We start from the raw sequence: 20,457 nt of genomic DNA, 5'->3' as shown, positions 1-20,457 counted from the left end.
CTCGCTTCCCGACGCGCTTTTCATTTTAGATTTTTGTGGGGAGTGCGCCGCGTGCAGAGTCTGATAAATCTGAAAAACTTTCAGTGATAGGTACCTAATAAAAGCCCCGCCGAGCAGCTTCTCCCAGCGCCAGGAGACTACACTTTGTCTCTGACAGCCGAGCCTTCCAGATGCTTTCCCTCAATAAATTCCTGCCTCACACCGAGGATAAGGCGCGAGCACTCAACAAGATGAGTAGTCTGACTGGCTGCACTGAAAGTGTCAACTCCGTTTCAAAATAGCACTCTGCGTTTTGTGAGCGTCCACTGCCACGGCGCATTTCTTCAACCGCTCAATAACAACGCGCAATCCCACTGTCTGTTCGGATGCCATTTTGTGTAGCTTCAAAATCTTTCTCCACCGAAAAAAAACAGGCACCGACCTAATAAAGCATTTCATTCACCTAATGATTTCCCATTGGCGCGCGGCTAAAACCAACGCCCAGACACGTGAAGATGGTTCCAGTCATTAAAAAGTCGCCCAAAGCTTTGCACCAGAGAGGAGGACAGTGGCTGGACTCAAAGCAGAGATTGTTCCCTCAGAGATCGAGCTGCTGCTGCTGCAACTATGGACACACATTATCCGCCATGACTCAATATGTGCAACACTCATGGTCCAATAAGCCGTCTAAACTTCAGATGTAGTTATAGTCGATAGTATTTGAGTTTGTTTTATGATATTAAATTGGAGCGATGTTGATATAGCGGCAGTACATTCGTTAAATTGCAGCGTTCAAATCCCGGGGTGCATTCCAAACACATCGGGGAGCGTTCAAATTGGAGACAAAACTAGAATATAAACTGCGAGGCCAGTACAAAAAGTCCACGCATTTTAGAACATGTTTGTAAAGGTCTAAACTACAAGGTGAACCAGTTTTAATTTGAATAAATATCGTTTGCCGAGAACATTCCATGAACTAAATAACTGCAACCCTTAGCAACCCTCCTCCTACTACCACATCACATTTACAGTATTTAGAACAAAACACGCTCATTTGTCAGCGCGCTTGTTGGTCGCAAGCGTTAATTCTGCCAAAACATTTGACACGCACTGATCAAAAGACTTCCAATCAAATTTGAGAGTCGCACAAGAGCTGCGTGAAGTAAAAAGTTCAATGCTTTTTGTTGTTCCTCCACCGTCTTGAACAAATCCAAAAACCAGTCTCATGAAAGCTCTCATTTATCCCCATCGCGGAGGCATGAGTTTGGGACTGGCGCACACAGCGACCTGACAGATGATGAAAAGTCTGCTGAATAAAAGAGTAATCCATCACTTGTGCCATTTGGAGTTTGCCGGGCCCCTCTCCCCAACAATAGCTTGAGTGACAGCCAAAGATAAGGGCCCTCTGTTGACCAAAACCACCAGCACATGGGAAAACAACTGCATAGTCATCAGGGCCCGAGCAACAAACCAGGACATTATGAGAGCTTTTGTGGAATATCTTTGTATTCATTACCCTCTCAATCCATTTTTTTTTTCTTCTTCCTCAATTGAAGCCCAGAGACAAGACCAAACAAAGAAAAAAGGAAAACAAGACAATGGGAGTGAGCTCTTGCTAAGACACGGAATTGTGATGAAAATGCCAACGAGAATTGAGGGATAACGGCAACGCAAATTAATGACTTGCTATGAATATAACAGAGGTAGAAAAGGTCAGTAATCCCTCAGTGTTATATAGTCGTCAGCTGGACCAGGTTTATTGGTTCCTGCTTCACTCTTCAAGCCCGTCTCTGTTGAATTATGGAGATGTTCTTTATGTTAAACACCGTGTATCAGATTTGTAACAGGTTGTAGTAAGCTAAGCAGAGTGGCCCTCAGAGTACTTGGAGGTTCACTCGCTGGATAACTCAAAACTCCTATTTGTCAGACGTTAATGCTCCTTGATTTGTTTAAAATGCACTCGTGAATGACTGAACATGTGCTGTACTCGCCCACAGTTCGTTGTCCGTGCGTCATGTAGCTGAAGGTGTTAGCGTTAGCATACGTACACCTATTCACCATGTTCTCTCATCTGTTATTATTTTAAATTGCATTTCTTGGTCTTGGATTTTATCAAATACATTTCCCCCAAAAATGTGACTTATATGTTGTTGTTCTTTTCTCTATTATGCATTTTTTTTGGCTGGTGCGACTTATAGTCCGGAAAATACGGTAAATCTTACCTGTTATTGACAAAACTTTTACAACCAAAGCTGCAAAATCAATTAACGCAACAGCAAAAACTGCAGCCATTACATTAAAACTAGAAGGGATCTGAATCAAACATGTAGAAACAAACCAGTGACCTTGTGGTTGCGCTGCCTTTTGGAAATGTACGCAAATGAACTACTTACGTAAAAGCATTTAATTACCTCTAACCACACAAAATGATGGACTGGCGTTTAAGTGTAATCTGACTCCGTAGATTTACAGGAGTACTTCCCTCCCCGTTTCCCCATCGGGAGAAGAAAATTAGCTTCAACCCAGAACTCTCGCCCCCCAAAATAATTAAGCAAATTAAATATTCAACATAAAACGTCTTATTATAGCATCAGCGCCTCATAAATTGGTAGAGATGAAATGAGTGGATTAATTTGAGCGCTAATGGGGGAAGAAATACCCAGTAATCTCCGATGCAACTTGATTTAGCATTCGGAAGCTTCGCACCAGCGACTTCTGCGTGCCTTTGGTGGGTCTGAGTTGGGGAAAAGGAAGACGGTCTTGAAGTGAGCGGTGAAAAAGCTAATCATGACAAAGATCTTGGCTTTAAGTGCTCCAAATGGGTGAATGCTGCACACTTCCAATTAGCGCATTAGCTGTAACCCCAGGCTCCAGTGTCATTTTTACTTCTCGGTGCGGAGCAAGTTGGGTTTAAGTGCTAAAGTGCATGGCTTTCTGAAGAAGAGAAAAAAACAAAATTATATTGCACTCTGGAGACTTTTGGGGTGATGGAAACGCTAATATGGAGGGAAAGGAATCAGATCAGTGAAGTCACCTACGGAAGCTTATGTATATCAATTTAATCCTTCGCAATGGATTGAGTCACAAAAGCGAATTACTGATTTGACCGGTCATAGGTGTAAGAACTGAAAAAAAAAAAAATGGTATTTTTGCTCTTGATCTTTTTCAAATGTAGCACGACCACATTGTGAAATTATATATATCATTCAGTGTTACAAATTACATTATATTGGGCAGAATTCTGATAATATTAGAGAAAAGGTAAAGGAGCACGGACAGGCTTTTAGATAGAGACCCGTCTTCCCGTATTTTGGACCGGGTATTTTTAAATGTGGACCTGCATTTTATTAATAAATCTTAGAAAAAAAGGGAATATTATCATTAAATCGGGCCAGGAATCGTTTGACAGTAGTCCGCCATTACAGTTTACAAGTGAAAATTTGCATGCCGCGGCGCTGATTGGTCGACAAAATTTGCGTGCTTGGCTCTGATTGGCTGCTAGAATGCCGAAGCTACTCGTCTTTTTTTTGCCTAGTCGGCCCCCGTACCTGGTTTTCAAATCCTATCTAAAAGCCTGAGCACGGAGTTGTATGTATAGCATTTTTACAAATCACTTAATATAACGTTTAAAAAGTTGTTGTTTTTTAATAGTGATTTCAAAAAGCTTTTCCCCTACAATCAAAATAGAGTTTACATTTTTTGTGACGGGATGAAACTATTACAGTGACTATCTGGACTGTACAGATGGGTGAGAGCAGCCGTCCTGTAAGTCATGTGAGGGATGGATAAACAAGTTAAAGTGGTAAACGGGCAGAGAGAAGCATATTTGAGCCAAAGTTCGAGCAGATAAGTGATTCCTCATGCTTCCCAAACTGTTGATGCGCATTCAAAAAGGCCATTATATACACATATTTTATTCATACCAGTTTGAAGACGTGGACCGCAGGGATCAAAAACCTGCACTTGGCTCTTGGCCTATCAAACCTTCCCAATGTTTTAAAACTGACAATTCCAACATGTGCAATACGACACTCCCAAGGCCGCACATCGTTATTTGAGACCAGCATTTCTACGTATTTGGGGGTAATATGGCAGTGCAATCAATTACACTTTTAATCAAATTGAGCAGTCAATAGTTAAAGATCAATTTGGGGCTTTTTAGGGCCAATCATCTGTCGGTAAAAGCATTCGGTTTGGTGCAGAGGTCAGACTTTGGAAGAAGAAACTAAACCAACCATTTTATTTCAACCCAATTTCCATTTTGTCTAAAGCCTGTTCAACCACAACCAGAAGTACCCAAAGTACCAAAGTGCTAGTCCCAATTCCTTTCATGAATACTTAAGTCTTAAGTATTTACATATTTAGCTGATTTAAACTGGGCTGCGTGTCACATTCCCTAGAATCAGGGTCAATAAGTCGGTCCATCGGAGTCGTGGTCATAATTTCATCATTTCACCACAAAAACAAATAGATCACTGCGTGTACTTTTCAGGGGCTCATTGCAAGTCCCAGCCTGAACCACTCAAAATGCATTATTTAGCTCAATGACGAACCCCTGTTGGTCCGAGCGAACCTCCTGCCGCTTGGTGCGCCTCGGTTGTCCCGGGCGCGGCGAAAGCATCGGCGTTCTTCTTGGGTAAATACATTCCTCTCAGGCTCCCCGCAGGCGACCCCACATACGCAGCAACACGGGCCACCAAGCTGCTTCAAGAGTCCCATGTTGCCACAATACAATATTTGAGCCTCAGGTTAGCGCGGCGGTGGAGGTCACGCTGTGGGCGCCGCCGCATAGTAAACACTGCATGCCATCATGGACACGGAGCAGAGCTTCAGCAGCTGTAACATGGGTTAAAGTTAGAAAGTGGAAAAAAAAAGGTGCAGTTAAACTTTGAACTCTGCATGATTTGACAGAGAAAGTGATCATTATTGTTGATGTTATTCTTACTTGTGCCATAACCAGTCGAGTATGGATGTGAATATTTCAGCATCTTGATAACGGTGACTAGGAATGTGGTGATGCACCTGGCTAATGCGCACCACGACTGAACCGTGTCCGAAACTAAATGAGTTATTCAAGCTACAGAAGAGCGGAACAGGAAATGCAAGTGAAAAAAAAGCTAAGTCTAGTCACAAACAACAAAATGTGAATCAAATCGAAAGCCAAAATGTGAATCGAAAGGAGAGAATTGTGTTGAATTGCATTTGAAGATGTGCAAAATATATCAGACATTTGGGGTGATTGAAAAGCTAATACGAGGAGAAGTAGTGACTATTTAATCCTTGAACAAGCCATTTACCATCTTATATCTGCAATGGCTAGCACAAAAATGCTTTACCCACTATAGAAGCTAGTGTTGAAAAAAGAAATAATAAAAAGGGCATAAAAAATACCTCTGATGAAGTGTTTGGTGAAACAAACATTTATAAAATCTATCGCTCATAAGACTTAAATATTTTGTTATATGTTATCCATGGTTTTATTCTTATCTTTTATACTGTCATTAATGGCACTGTACCCGATTTTTTTTCCCACTCAAAAAACATGAAAAAAAGTTTGAAGTTGCTCAAATAATTGCCTGCTTACCTTCTGCGTTCAAAGCATCCGATGTATTCACCGCAACGAGTTTATAAGCACTTTTCACAACTTAAAAAGACTGGGCTAGCTTTGCAATTACGGCAACGCTAACAACAACTCGCATGCTAACCACAACTCGCATGCTAACAACTCGCATGCTAACAACAACTAGCATGCTAACAACGACTAGCATTCTAACAACGACTAGCATGCTAACAGCGCACTTCCTGCTTCACGGAAGATAAAAGCGCTTTATGTTTGGACGCAGACAGCACACTACGATCTCATTTTCATCCTAATAGCTGCTTTTATAACGTACGTTCCAGTTCTGGGGCAAAAACAAAATAGATTCAACTTAAATACAGCACCAAAACAAAGCATGTTAATCATTACATAGCGTTACAAGTTGTTCCGTCATTTACTCATTCTGTGCACAGTATGAAAATGAGGTTCGCCTCCCTCTTCTTTATACAAAAACAAAACGTCCAGTTCCACGTCTTAATGACTCTCAAAGCGCCTACAGTCGACCGCAGCACTGTGCAAACAACCCTCCTGGACTGTTGCTCAGCCCCGCTCAGCTGATCCCATGGGACAACCCGGGACTCTGATGCTAGGTGAACCATGCAGCAATTCCCCTGCAGCATCGTCCCCCCCCCCCTCCCCGCCCGGCCCCTCCGCTGGGCCCGGCGCTAGCGACCCACAGGCCCCCCGCTAGGAACATGCCCGGCTCGCTCCCGATCTGTGTAATGAGTTTTGCCGCCGCCGCGCTTGTATCTCTGGCAGTATTAAGGCGAAGCAATGCGGCGGACGGATAACACTTCGACTGCAACTGAGCGACGACACGGCGACGTTCGTCTCCTCTGCGCGACCTTTGTCTCGTAGAGAGCAACAACTCGACTCGCATCTCGTATTAGAGCCGAAGACTGCGGGGGAGGAGGCACTTCAGCTCATGGGTAGAAAACGTGGATGATGGGTTACTTTTGACAGCAGGTGATGACGTAAATTAGAAGAAATAAACGATTTTACAGAAATGTAAGCAGCTGTATAATGATGTTTCAATTACTTTTTTCTATTCATCATGACCTATTTTGAGCTTGTTTTTCTTTACACAGAGTAGTTCAAACTGCTTCTCTTGATTAAAAACATGCTTTAAAACAATCATACTATTTGAGTTTTGATAATCACTTTCCATTCAATCACTTTCTGGTGCAATCATGTAACAGAAAGGATCATATTTACTCACTCTGGACCTTCCTGTGAAACTATTAATTGGGTTACAAAGTCGCACCAAATAACAAGACAAAAATAAATACAAAGTTTAGCTGCGTGATTTATGTTATGAAAATAATAATTTATGAGTGACCGTATGTAGGCTAGGTCAGTGCTGGAGGGCTCGGCAGAGAAGACAGTAGAAAGTTTATAAAGGTTTATAAATCTCTTGTGTTTTAACATATTCGGTCCTATGCCAACGGCGTCTTTGTCCTGCCATGGGACAAAGTACCGAGTACACAGCGAGGATGGTGTTACACTAAAGTGAACGGAGACATTCTCACTTTCCCTGAGCGCATGTTGGTGGCCGAGCTCTTAGTCCGTGTTGCGTGACTTTGGGCTGGTGTTTATGTGGTCGGGTCCAGCACCTGCACGTCGCGGCCAGCGCTGGTAAAAAGAGATTCTTGTGCAGGAGGAAGACTTCTGGAAATGCCATGTTGAGTTTGCTGAGGAGTGGTTTGGAATTTGTGTCACCAGATGGCCAATATTTGTGGGCGATCAAGCCACCATGGCAGCAAAATATGTTCGCCGCTGAATTAAAATAACCATGCGTCACCTACTATGAAAATTAGCTTGCACGTCAAGTTTGCTAAACTCAAATGGCAATTTGAATTAGGTAGCTAACTAATAGTATTACCGTAAACATTACAAGTTGGAGAATGATTTCCCAGGTGAAATATGACTAAAATTTGATGTTGAACATGTTGAAATTAGCTGCCACTTTAAGGTAATATAATTAAAATTCCAACTGCCTCGCACTGCTGTTTTACTGCTCTCACTCAGTTACATATGTTCTTGAAAAAGCTGGATTTCTCTTAATATGTTGACTGGCAAGAACCCTCTTGGTAAAATAACTTGGCCTTCCATTTGCAAGAGCAAACAGCCCAGTAAAATCCAATCAATACACATTATTGGCTCAGCGGCGGTCGGATTTGTAAGAAAGCAAAGCTCTGGTCCAAAGGGAATTCCTTTGAAGTAGGTTTGTTTAAACTCCAAGTCTGAAATTAACATTTCCTGTCGACCCTGCTGCAAACGCTTTATCCATCACCAGCCACAGTATTTATTTTGTTCTAAAGGCTAAATGACATGAGCCCACAATTGTCTAGTGTGAAAATAATCACAGCAATGTTAAATGTAAAATATGTGGGTTTTTTGTCATTTTAAAAAAAAGTTTCAAAAAGAAAAGAAAAGAATCGCAGCAGACAAAGTACAAAAACATACAGTGGTCTTTCAAGTCTGTGAGCAAAGTCTGCGCACATATTCTCCAAACGTGAGCGGACACAGAAGAAATCCCATCTCAGAAACTGGAGTGTGACTAATGAGAGTAGAGGGAGGCAGTGTGTAACCTGAAGCTCTGAGCAGTGCCAGCCCGCGCTGCACGCCCGTTAGCGTAGCAGCGGGGAGTGCGACGGGGCCCGGGTACGAGCACCTGCACAAAAACCACGGCCAGCCCCGCACCGGCTTCTGCGTTCGTTCCGCTCTTGCCGCCCATTATTGCAAGAGCGAGCGGGGCTGGCAAATCCATCTCCAGGTGTCAAGGGTATCAAACCTCTTATGCAAACCGTAAAAGGTGCAAAGCAGTGCCGCTGTAACGCTTGCACGGCGGGGGGGGGGGGGGGGGGCGGGGCGGGGGCGGGGCCTACGGAGGATAGAGACGTCTTTACCCAAAGTGCATCCAATCCCCAGTGCAGTAAAATCATCCTTTCCTCTGATATTCCGTTGTCTTTCAACACTTCGTGACATGACTTTGGACGGCAGAGCGACGGGCGAGGCGCATTAAACGCTATAACTAGCTCCGTTATATGCGTGCACGCTGGCCTGCGCGGGGATGGTCTCGGCACTGCGCATAATAGGCACTTGACACACAAAGAAAGCGGCTAAAAGAGCTGGTACGCACCGTATATCAGAGGGCAGCGCTGGCCCGGTTTGAAAGCCGGCTGACAGGGTCGAACCGGCCGACAGCAGCTGGTGAGAGACAACGCTCCGGGGCACGGCTGGAAAAGTCCCACACTGTAGCTTTGGGACAAACAGGCTTCAACGGCACGGCAAACAAAGCCCCACTAGACTGTGATGGCGTGGCAAACATTCAGTCGGGGGGAAATGTTGACTTTGAGGAGGATTCGCCGATTGTTCAGAGTAAATGCCCCTTTTTACAACGGCTGTAAATCCGACGGCGTTTGTTTTGCAAACGGTTCGTGTAATATTTAGATGGGGGAAGAGCGCGCGGAATGGAATGTCGTTTTTGGGTTTTAAGAGAGGTAGTAAGTGTTGCCAAAGTATGACATTCCCTCCAATCTGAGAGTATAATCTAGTATTTTTGTCTTTTAATAATACGTAATGTGTCTTCAAAAGGAACAATTTAACAGTTAAAATGGTCAAACTTTTCTGGTTCGTCTCCGTGAAAATTGCATCGCTTTGCTCGAAATATTCCAAAGTATGGCATTAAACGTAGCCATCTCAACCAGGCCGAGTTACAGATCACATCGGTGGAGAGGCGTCCCAACTTGCAGGAAGAATGACGGGTTTTCAAGGTATTTTGTCAGCAATAAAAACACTTGTAACTCAACAAAAGTGAGCTGGATAAATACGTCAGGAAGGTGACATTGTACGACATTTGTACTTATGAACTTGCAACGTAACCCATTTCTACAGACTGACAAAACTATGGCTGACAGCTGTCAATCAGTAAATCAGGACATAATTCAAGTACACCATTGGGGGGGGGGCGTTTCAGCAGCACAAAAACAAAGCACGAGTATGATACGGCCTGGTTCACAAATCTTTTTTTTGCTTTTCTTTTTTTAAACTTCATCTTATGCAAAGTTTTTTTTTAAATGCAGTTAGTTAGTTTTGTTTGTGCAGAAGCTTTCACAGATCTTGTTTTTGTTGGTCAGTTTGAAAAGGCCAGGCTGTCACACTGCGTAAGACGAGTGTGGCTGTTGGATTCACTGCATAATGACTGCACCAGGACAAAACGACCATCATCTGCACGGTAAGAGCTCTGCAGAAGAGAAAGACCACTTAACATTCTCCCCGACGGTTAAGAACAACAACGCAAACATATTTGCCCAATGTCACCGAAAAGATACAAGTCAGGGCTTCAAAATAAGACAATTACAAAACAAAAAAGCATCATTTGATTGGATATCTAGTTAGCAGTGAGGTTACATCTTGTATAAGAGGAATAATATACAGGAATAGTTTATGTTTTTTCATCTGTGATAAGAATAATATGTTATTCCCTTACGGGCGCTGTACCCGTTTTTCAGTATTTTGAAAGGCGAAAAACAGAATTAGTCCTATTTAAATTCTTTGCAGCTCCACATGTATCGCTCACTTCCCTAATGCGTTCCCAGCATCGTAAATATTCACCAAGAGGAGTTTATAAGGATCTTTCACAACTGCCGAGCCCAGAGCGAGTTGTGCCGTCCCGGGTAAAGCTAACAAACATTATTATGCAAACAGTGCACTTCCTGCTTCTCGGAGAATAAAACTGTTATATTTAAGTTGCAGAGAAAGCGCTGTGGTCTCATTTTCTATTTTTTTTTTTACAATTTATTTTTCATCAGAACATAAAACACACACAAACTCAACAACAATTATTACACCAGAAGAAGGGGTAAAAAAAAAAAAAAAAGCAAAACAAATGATAGGGAAAATAAAATAAAAATAAAATAAATAATGTAGTCTAATTTTCACACAAATAGACTATTTTAAAATATATATCTGTACTAAGGCAAAACAGACAGTACTTTATTACATACAGACAAACTCAGGTACATTAACTTTTTCTGTTTTCCACATTTCAAAACAGTAAAAATCCGGTTCGGCCCCTTTGAAAAAAAATTCCCTACGGTGACTTCATGCAAAAAATGTGACGGGCATAAACATCTGTGCACACCAAATATCTGCAACAATTTTTTTTTGTTTCTTTGATAGAGGCAGCTAACGTTAGAGGCAGCTATTCGATGTGTCGATGAAATAATTTTTGCTGAAATACATTAACGAGAGAAAAACAAAGCACTTACTTCGTCTTCAATTCACGGACCGAGAAATGTGCTAAAACTGAAATATTCATGCCCGCTGCCTCAAAAGGAGCTGCGTTGCTAAAAGCCAGCGGAGGGATTATGCATGTCGATATTTCAAATGGCATCAGGAGTAAACATTGGCTCACTGCGCGGCGCATTAGCCCACGTCACCGCGCATTACAGTCGGCGGACACACTTACACGCCGTGCGAGATCTGTCGGGTTCACGAAAGGTTGGAAAAGGTTTGCTGCTTTCTTTCTTTCTTTTTTTCCCTCCTTCTGTTTCCCTGCACTCAAAGTCAGACATCCTCGAGGCCTCTCCCGCTACACGGCCGTGCGCATTGATAACGCAAAGTGACGTGCACAAGATACTCTTCAAGGAGACCCAGTCAGTCCGCCTCGCCCGCGAAACAAACAAATGAGAAGTGACAATCCTTGCGATAGTCCGTACACGTCGTCCGCGAACGCAAAGTCGCCCAGTCTCCCGTGAGGCTCCTATAGATCCGCGCGCACAGGACCCAGGTGCGTCTTTGTGTGCGCCGACAAAAAGAAGTACGGAGCGTGACCCTCGGAGGGTTACAAATAGTGCGGCGGCGTTAATTGCGGATTCGCCGTGGAAAAGGAAACGGGATTCAAAGTGGCAGTTTTGAGGAAGCGAGTCTGACGTGCACTGGGCGGTAGTGAGTGGTCGTGAGAGCGGCGGGGGACTTAAGACAGGGGCCCACGGACGGACGCGACAGGAGCCCACGAATGCACACGCCGGGAGAACACGAACGCACACGCCGGGAGAACACGAACGCACACGACAGGAGCGCAGGAACGCACACGACAGGAGCCCACGAACGCACACGACAGGAGCCCACGAACGCACACGCCGGGAGAACACGAACGCACACGCCGGGAGAACACGAACGCACACGACAGGAGCGCAGGAACGCACACGACAGGAGCCCACGAACGCACACGACAGGAGCCCACAAACGCACACGCCGGGAGAACACGAACGCACACGCCGGGAGAACACGAACGCACACGACAGGAGCGCAGGAACGCACACGACAGGAGCGCACGAACGCTCACGACAGGAGCCCACGAACGCACACGACAGGAGCCCACGAACGCACACGACAGGAGCCCACGAACGCTCACGACAGGAGCCCACGAACGCACATGTCAGGAGCCCACGAACGCACACGACAGGAGCCCACGAACGCACACGACAGGAGCGCACGAACGCTCACGACAGGAGCCCACGAACGCACACGACAGGAGCCCACGAACGCTCACGACAGGAGCCCACGAACGCACATGTCAGGAGCCCACGAACGCACACGACAGGAGCCCACGAACGCACACGACAGGAGCGCACGAACGCACACGACAGGAGCCCACGAACGCACACGACAGGAGCCCACGAACGCACACGACAGGAGCCCACGAACGCTCACGACAGGAGCCCACGAACGCACATGTCAGGAGCCCACGAACGCACACGACAGGAGCCCACGAACGCACACGACAGGAGCGCACGAACGCTCACGACAGGAGCCCACGAACGCACACGACAGGAGCCCACGAACGCACACGACAGGAGCCCACGAACGCTCACGACAGGAGCCCACGAACGCACATGTCAGGAGCCCACGAACGCACACGACAGGAGCCCACGAACGCACACGACAGGAGCCCACGAACGCACACGACAGGAGCCCACGAACGCACACGACAGGAGCCCACGAACGCACACGACAGGAGCCCACGAACGCTCACGACAGGAGCCCACGAACGCACACGACAGGAGCCCACGAACGCACACGCCAGAAGTGCACGAGCGCACACGCCAGGAGCCCACGAACGCACACGCCAGAAGCCCACACGCCAGGGGCCCACGAACGCACACGCCAGAAGCCCACACGCCAGAAGCGCACGAGCGCACATGCCAGGAGCCCACGAACGCACACGCCAGGAGCCCACGAACGCACACGTCAGGTGCCCACGAATGCACACGTCAGGAGCCCACGAACGCACACGCCAGGAGCCCACGAATGCACACGTCAGGAGCCCACGAACGCACACGCCAGGAGCCCACGAACGCACACGCCAGAAGCCCACACGCCAGAAGCCCACACGCCAGAAGCCCACACGCCAGGAGCCCACACGCCAGGAGCCCACGAACTTTGCACATGCAAGACTGTGAATTGTATCGCCGCCCGAGTGCGGTTCCCGACAGCATTTTCAGGAAAAGAAACAAAAAAAACACTGTAATCAAAGTGATATTGACAAAAATGAATATCTCGATTGTTTGTCACTCGTGTTTTTGGGATGATATTCAGACCATATGGAAACGTGCCTGTGAACACCACGGTTGCACAAAACGTGACTGAACGGAGCGATTTAACTGCAGAACTATGACGTCATGCACTTTTTTCAGAATCTGTTTTGTTTCTTTTTAACACGAAATCTTGTGTGCCACTGTTAAACACGATAAGCATGACAAGTTTTCTGTAAATGACCAAAGAAACTACACTTAGCTGTAATCTATATTCAAATTTTGCACATCCACAAAACTGTGATACGATCCATTTCTCCATTCCAATTCTCACATCTGTCGAATCTGAATATTATTTTCATACTTTAGCGTCTTGTGAAAAGATATGCACAGCTCTGACAGAAGATATAAGCGATGATGAGAGTCGTCCACCTGGGGTATAATCAACCAAAAATTAGGTTTGTTGAAATAAAAGGCGTTACCGTCCAAGTGGGAATTGTAATAACGCAATTCGAAGAACAAAATGCAACAATTACAGGTTTTTGGCCAGTCCTTACACCTCCCAGGAGCGGCCCACGCATTAATTCATTAATTAGCATCTACCTATTTGTATAATTGGAGAAGGGAAATTCACATCAAAGCAGGTCTTGCTAAATAAGGAAGCGCTCAGCTATTTCAGAAACATGAATATGGAGTAAAAACCCATATAAAATGAGCTACGATGAAAATTCTGGCTTAATCAGTCACCTCCACAGTACATCCTGGGGCAACGGCAGCTTGGGAGGTTAGAATATGGTCCTGCGGTTCTATATTCTAATACATAAAGTTATGGGTATATAATCAGAACTTAAAAATCACGACATAGTACTTGTGATGAGGACTCTTTACGACAAGAAAGTGTGGACGTCGCCAAGTCGACTAACAAGACAAAACGTCCAATCCATAGGTCAAACACGTCAAAAACGAGAAGCAAATTCCAGCCTTTACTGACCCCTTGTGGACAGCGGCAGAACGCTTGGCACTGGCACTCTTACGCGACAAACAATCCTATCGAGTCTAGTCCGATTTGCTCCAAAATATTGTTCAAATTGAAACGGTTTAGCCATATATTCCCTCAAATGTGCACTTTGTAACTTTACCACGCCTCTGGTGAGATGTTATTGCTTTGCCTGGAATGTTTCCCAGTATGGCATTAAACTGATTCATCTTAGCCACTTGCATTAAAGATCCATGTTTTTCAAGGTTTTTTTTGGTAATGAAAATAGTTAAAATACCATAAATGCTGGATAGACGAGTGTAATGCCATACAGTGAGACATTCCAAGCCGGACAATAGCTCCACATCGCCATAGAGACGAGCGGGCGATGAACCCCTTCGCACGAAACACTACGAATTACGCCATCAAAATCGATAACGGTACGAAAATGCGCCCAAACGCAACACTCCTGTTTGAAGAGTCACCTCGACCTTCAGCCGCCTTTCTGCCTTTCTTTCTTTCTTTCCTTCTTTCTTTTATGCAGAACGCGACGTGTAATCGATGCACGCAGCGGCCCGTGCGAAACCCGACCAACGGCGACAGAATGGCAACGAGACGCGCCGCGATATTTGTCCAGCACTTTTTTTTTACGCTGTAACTCCTAATTAGTTCAGACATTCTGCTTAGTGGCTTGGCATTTTAGCCACAGGGGGGGCAGATACAGTGAATCGTATCGGACATGCTAGCAGAAGGACGCCGCCGCAAATGGCTGAATCATGGCTCGGAAACCACTGCCGCGCTGAAATATCGCAAATCCCTGCCAAATCATGAGGCTACGGGAGCAGAGGAGGCTTTTTTACAAATTCTTGCTCGAAGTTGTGGACAGCTGGCTGAAAGCTTAAAATACAGACGGAGCCAAAACGACGGGCATTTAGCAGTTAGAGGGCAGCGATTCCTCATTTCTCACCGAAAATATTTGGCTTTCGAGGTAGATCGTTTAAATTGCGCTTCATAACTTGACGAGTGGAGGTTGCGCCAGCTGTTTGACCGCAAAAATATGTCATTGCTTGGCCTGGAATGTGCCGTAGTATGGCTTTAAACGTGTGCGTAATCACAGAAACAAGCAGGCGATTCCGATACAGTGAGAATGTACAGTTTTTCAGGGTGTTTGAGCAATACAATCGTGATTTGGGGATGTCACGATATCAAATGTTAGTGTTGCAATTTTTGTGAGAAAAAACATCATGATTTAGCGATTATTCACGATTATTGAGACTGTGACCTAACAACAGTAAACATTTACAAAACTGATCTCTCTGAAAGACAAAATTAAGTTAAATGTGACAAAAACAGCCAGATAAAAAAAGTTATTAACATTTATGTCAATTTTTTGGCTGTATATTGAACAGAAAAATCTCAAATTTGCTACTGAAAATTGTCATGATTATCATTTTTTTGGTTATGATTATATTGTGACCTGAATAATCACGATTATCGAATAACCTAATAAAAAAAATCTTGACATCCCTAGTCTGATTAAATAAATAAGTTAAAATTGATATTGTGGATCATTATTACACACAAAACAATAACATCTCAACAGGTAACAGCCCCCCACACACCAGAAATGTTAAATAATACAGATATTTAAAATAGTCAAGGAAAAAAAACTGTCAAAAAGTGAATAAATTAGTTAATTGCAGTACTAAACCATCCACAGAGACCAAACTATTTTAACTTTAAACAAAGACTAGGACAAAAACTGGACTTAACAGTGTGTTTTTAGGTTTTCTCTACTATTAACTTTATTCCAGAAGCCCGTCTGAGCGCCGCTATACGACGTAATCCTTCTTACGGTTTTATTAGTAAACATAAAGCTGTCCACCTCCAGAGAAAATAAGTTTTACACAGACTAAAAAGCCGTTTTTGGGCCGCCCAGGGAATCGGTGCATTGCTGACTTGTTGGTCACGTGAACATTGGCTATCTTACACAAGTCAAACTACTGCGAAAGTTCCGATCACGTGGTAAAAAAGAGGGAAAAGTGAGCGGAGCGGGATATGGTAAGGTCAATAAGGCAAATCGGTCAATCACACCAGATCTAAGTGATGAGAAGATGTTCATTAGCGCGCTGCTGAGACAAACACATTTGATAAAACATTCAAATGGAACAAGATGCTTCAGCCTGGCGTTCCCCGGTTATTAACGGAGATCAAAGTTGGGCCTAAAGGTTTTTTTCGGGGGGAGAGCGGGACGGAGGAGCGCGATTGGCTCAGCCGCGGCTCCCAACGAACAAGAGCTGGACGTGGGAGATAGGACATCAGACGTGAGCGGGAAGCTGAATCTCCCTCAGGCCTGTACTGTCAGCCTGGCCTTGTCCATGAGAGGAGAGAAAAGAGAGAAGGAGGAGGGGAAGAGAAGAGGGAGGTGGGAGGAGGCGGAGGTGAAGAAGACGTTCCTCTAACAAAGCAAAGAGCGCATTTGGCCAGGTTCGTAATAAAAAGGTGTTTAAAGCTGCGCCGAGTGATGTAATCGAAGCAACGATGCATTCATTTCACTTACCGAATCCTCTCCGATCCTTTGGAAAGAAGAAGAGCAGAAATGGAACGTGTGCGGTGACAAACAATGTGCGACCGGAGCGATGTGTTGCCGTTGAGGTACATCTAGATTGATGAGAGCTCTGAGGCGAGGACTAATCAGGTTTGGTTGACACATCTGGGTTGTTCTTGAGCTCGGAGCGTTACCGTTAAACGTTTGCGTGGATGACTGCTAAAGCAAAAACGTGACAGACATGTTGTTCTCCACCGTTCAAACAACAATACACACGCATAGTTAGTTATCATTGGCCCTCTCCATCTTCTTTTTGCACGTTAAAAGGTGGTAACTATTTTGACTATTGTAACCATTATCCGAGCGAAGTTAAGCAATTAATGTAGATCAAATGAATAACCAAAATACTGCATAAATCCGTCAGCAATTCTGTTCAAAACTATTGTACACAAAATAAAAGATCTGAGGTTTAGTCCATTCTGAAGTTACAAAACATAAAACAATAAATGCAAAGAGAAACCAGTTAAGTAAGAAATTAAATTAGAAAATAAGGAAGGGGTGACAGCCAAAGAAAAGGAGGTTAAAGCCAATTAATTTGTAAAATAACTGTCACAATTTAGTCCAACAATGCAATTTTAAACTCTATTTTGATACACAGGAGACAGGAAATACTTATAGTACAGCTACACAGTCTGATACTACACAATATCCTTTTGGGCAATACAAAAAAATAAAAACACAAATTAATAGTGACGTCAATTAATTAAACTAAACTATAATTTGGTCTGATAGTAGATGACTGAAATAGATCAAGACTACTCCAAAGGTCCATATTTGCCCATTTTTTATTTTATTTTTCAAATATCTAGCCAGTTCCATTATTGATTTTTTACATTTATTTTTAATACATTTTTTTGACAACACTAATATAAAGTTGCACAATGTTAATACCAAAATGCCCATCACAAATCTGCTTCTCGATAATACAAGCGATCATCTTTCCGTTATCTTGAAGTCAATGCTAACAGCGTGTTTGATGAATTACCTTGGGGTTTTTTGTGTGTGTGTTTTTACCGTCATTTTCACAGGTCATTTAAAAAACATCTGTAAAAACGCTTCTTTCTCGCGTCCTACATAGAAACGTCCACATAATGACAGGCGGCGTGTGGTATGGGACCTTGGGAGTTACGGCTTGAGCCAAACAGACCAGACATTATAATGTGTGTGTGTGTGTGTGTGTGTGTGTGTGTGTGTGTGTGTGTGTGTGTGTATGTATATGTGTATGTGTGTGTGTGTGTGTGTGTGTGTGTGCGTGCGGCTCTGGCGGCGCTGCTGTTCAAGTACTTCACACTGTGACACACTAGATTTGCCTGCTGATGGATTGCCTCACGTAGTTTGTGAAAGAAGTGCTGATAAAATGCTTTTCGTGCCGGGAACGCCAGAAAATAGGAGACTCTATTTAGCGTTTTTTTTTTTTTTTTTTCACAAGAATCAATTTAGAGGTTGTTGCTGTTTTGGGGTTTTATCTTTTTTTTTTTTTTTGCTAATGCTCGCTCAAGCTTGAAGTAAATTACGTTTGACTGTTTTCAGGTCCATTCAATGGTGTTGCTGATGTCGCCAGTCTCGACCGTATCGGCGAAAAGTGATTAGACGGTGAGAAGGTTGTGAAAACATGACGGATAGTGCCGTTTTTCAAAGCGCGGGGTCAACATTTAAGAGGCGGTTAAGTCATTTGTTGACGTGGAACCGTGAGATTTAAATTGGCTTTAGATTAGACTTGCGGGGCGAGCGAAGACGACTTTCTATAACTTAAATTGTCCGCGTAGGGTCGGCGGTCCAGTCAAGCTATTACGACGTGAAATTGCTTGCACTTTCGTTTAGAAATGGAACGCTTTGAGAAGGTAACTAATGGGAAAGCTGAACGTCGTACGAATGTAGTAGTAAACTCAACATTTTGTGATCAGTCGCGTTGACAATTCGCCCGATCAGCCGAGATCGCCGCGCTATTACGATCCTTTCTACGATTCCAGACGCCACATCCTTTGTAGCATCCCTACGATTTCCAGTCGGGACGGACGGGCTCACCAGGCAAGCTGATCCATGTTTTTAGATACTTTAAGGAGGAGAAAGTATCTAAAATAGCAACAACTGTGTGTTTGCCAACCCGTTCGAGCACGGTCTGGTTTGCAACTAGAACGTCCAGGCTTTTACTGACCTCATTAGCGACTACACATTCCACCAAGGTCTTCACTGCTCCTGTGTTCTTCTCCAAGCTGTAGAAGACACAAAAAGGACACACACATGACTTACTGTGGACAGTTTCAGAGTCAGTTGAAAGCAAACCGGCGCACACGCACATTTATTAGTATTTTAAATCGACCGCTTAAGCTTATGTAGCATGTGTCCAATGAAAAGCACGACCGATGACTGACCACGAGCTCCGGGGGCAAAACCGAGACGTCTAAAAAGAAAACGGGCCACTTTACAGTCTGAATAATCCGTCTAAAGGAGGAATTGTGTTATCAAAACAAGAAAATGGCCCTCGGCAAAGTCTGTTGTGTTAAACTACCCAGAATCATCAGACAATAATTTCCACGAGTCGCGTTGAGTTTCTTGCGAAAATGACTCGCTTGGTGGGGAAAGGAACGATCGTAATGGTGAAGTGTTTTGGTACATTTTGTGTCATTTTGTGTCATCGTGAAACGTCGTTGGGCGAAAGGATGGATTTTAAGTTGTCATTTCGCCCGTTCCTTCCCCCGTGATCACAGTCGTTTTCGGGCGGAAGTGGTGTTCATAGTGTCAAGAAACGGCTTTGAGTGCGGGACGATGACTCAGTCGATAAGAACATGTTTATGAATGAAACTGCTCTCGAGTCTTTGAGCGTTTCCGGAAACATTTGTACGTCAAAGAAGAGAACGGGCAGTGACATCATTGGGGCGTTAGATGTTACAAGATAAACAGCGGTTGTGTGAAAGACGAGGAAAACGGAGAACAATGCGATTTACGGGCTTTAAAGTCGAAACAATCGTCACAACAAATGGCAATCAAATATAAACTGAAATCATAATCAGATTTGTAAACGTATGCTAATTAATTCACATTGTTTCGTCAGCTTTTTACAGTATATTGCACAGTACAGTAAAGCTAAGTGTGATTTATTTTAGTCAGAAGATGTAAATTGATGATGCATTTAAAGGGGAGAGGAAAACCTTGTAAACAACAACATTTTCTGACATTTAAAAGAAAACGAAAGTTGCTGCTCATACTTCTTGATTACAATAAACATCTCTGGCATAGTCCGATTAGCACAGGATTTCTACAATAAATTTGAGGTGTAATCTCCAAAATTGCATGAAAACCAAGCAAATCGGGAAACAAATTATGACTTAAGAACTCTACTTTTGCATATTATGTGGTTATTTTGTTGATTCATTGGTCAATGATATCTTAGTTGCCCAAATTAATTACAAGTCGACAAAGGATTTATTAAGATTAAAATGATTCATATGTACAACGGCAAAAAGTAGAGATTTAGTTGGAGTTTCAGCAGACTAGACAGTTTACTCTGCCTTTCATCTTCTGAATATGCCATTTCCTTGTACTTTGTATGTATACATAGTCATTTTTGTGTGAGAGAAACATATTTTTGAAAGCTTTTGCCAGCACCGCCCCCTTTTGGTCGATTGACGCACATGACATGTCTTTTATCTATCGAGAATGTCTTAAGTCAACTAAATCCCTTCTTATTTTGTGTTTTTCCCAGGCTCATTCTAAAACACTTCATTGATTGTGGAAATTTTCAATCAGAGGGCGG

General features: G+C 43.8%; 1 protein-coding gene across 13 annotated transcripts in view; it reads right to left on the bottom strand.

The window, feature by feature from the left end:
- Positions 1-20,457, bottom strand: part of LOC140356045 (receptor-type tyrosine-protein phosphatase F-like) — a 308,485-nt gene that overhangs the window by 241,508 nt on the left and 46,520 nt on the right. For all 13 annotated transcript variants that reach the window (XM_072440741.1, XM_072440745.1, XM_072440750.1 and 10 more), the window contains exon 2: positions 18,859-18,916. The gene's annotated coding sequence lies outside the window, so the exon portion shown is untranslated. The remainder of the gene's footprint in view (positions 1-18,858; positions 18,917-20,457) is intronic.

The sequence above is a fragment of the Eucyclogobius newberryi genome, unplaced genomic scaffold, assembly GCF_026437365.1.
Source record: "Eucyclogobius newberryi isolate DKJ021-1_F unplaced genomic scaffold, fEucNew1.0.hap1 SCAF_12, whole genome shotgun sequence".
Classification (NCBI taxonomy): domain Eukaryota; kingdom Metazoa; phylum Chordata; class Actinopteri; order Gobiiformes; family Gobiidae; genus Eucyclogobius; species Eucyclogobius newberryi.
This window is presented reverse-complemented; position numbering and strand designations above follow the sequence as displayed.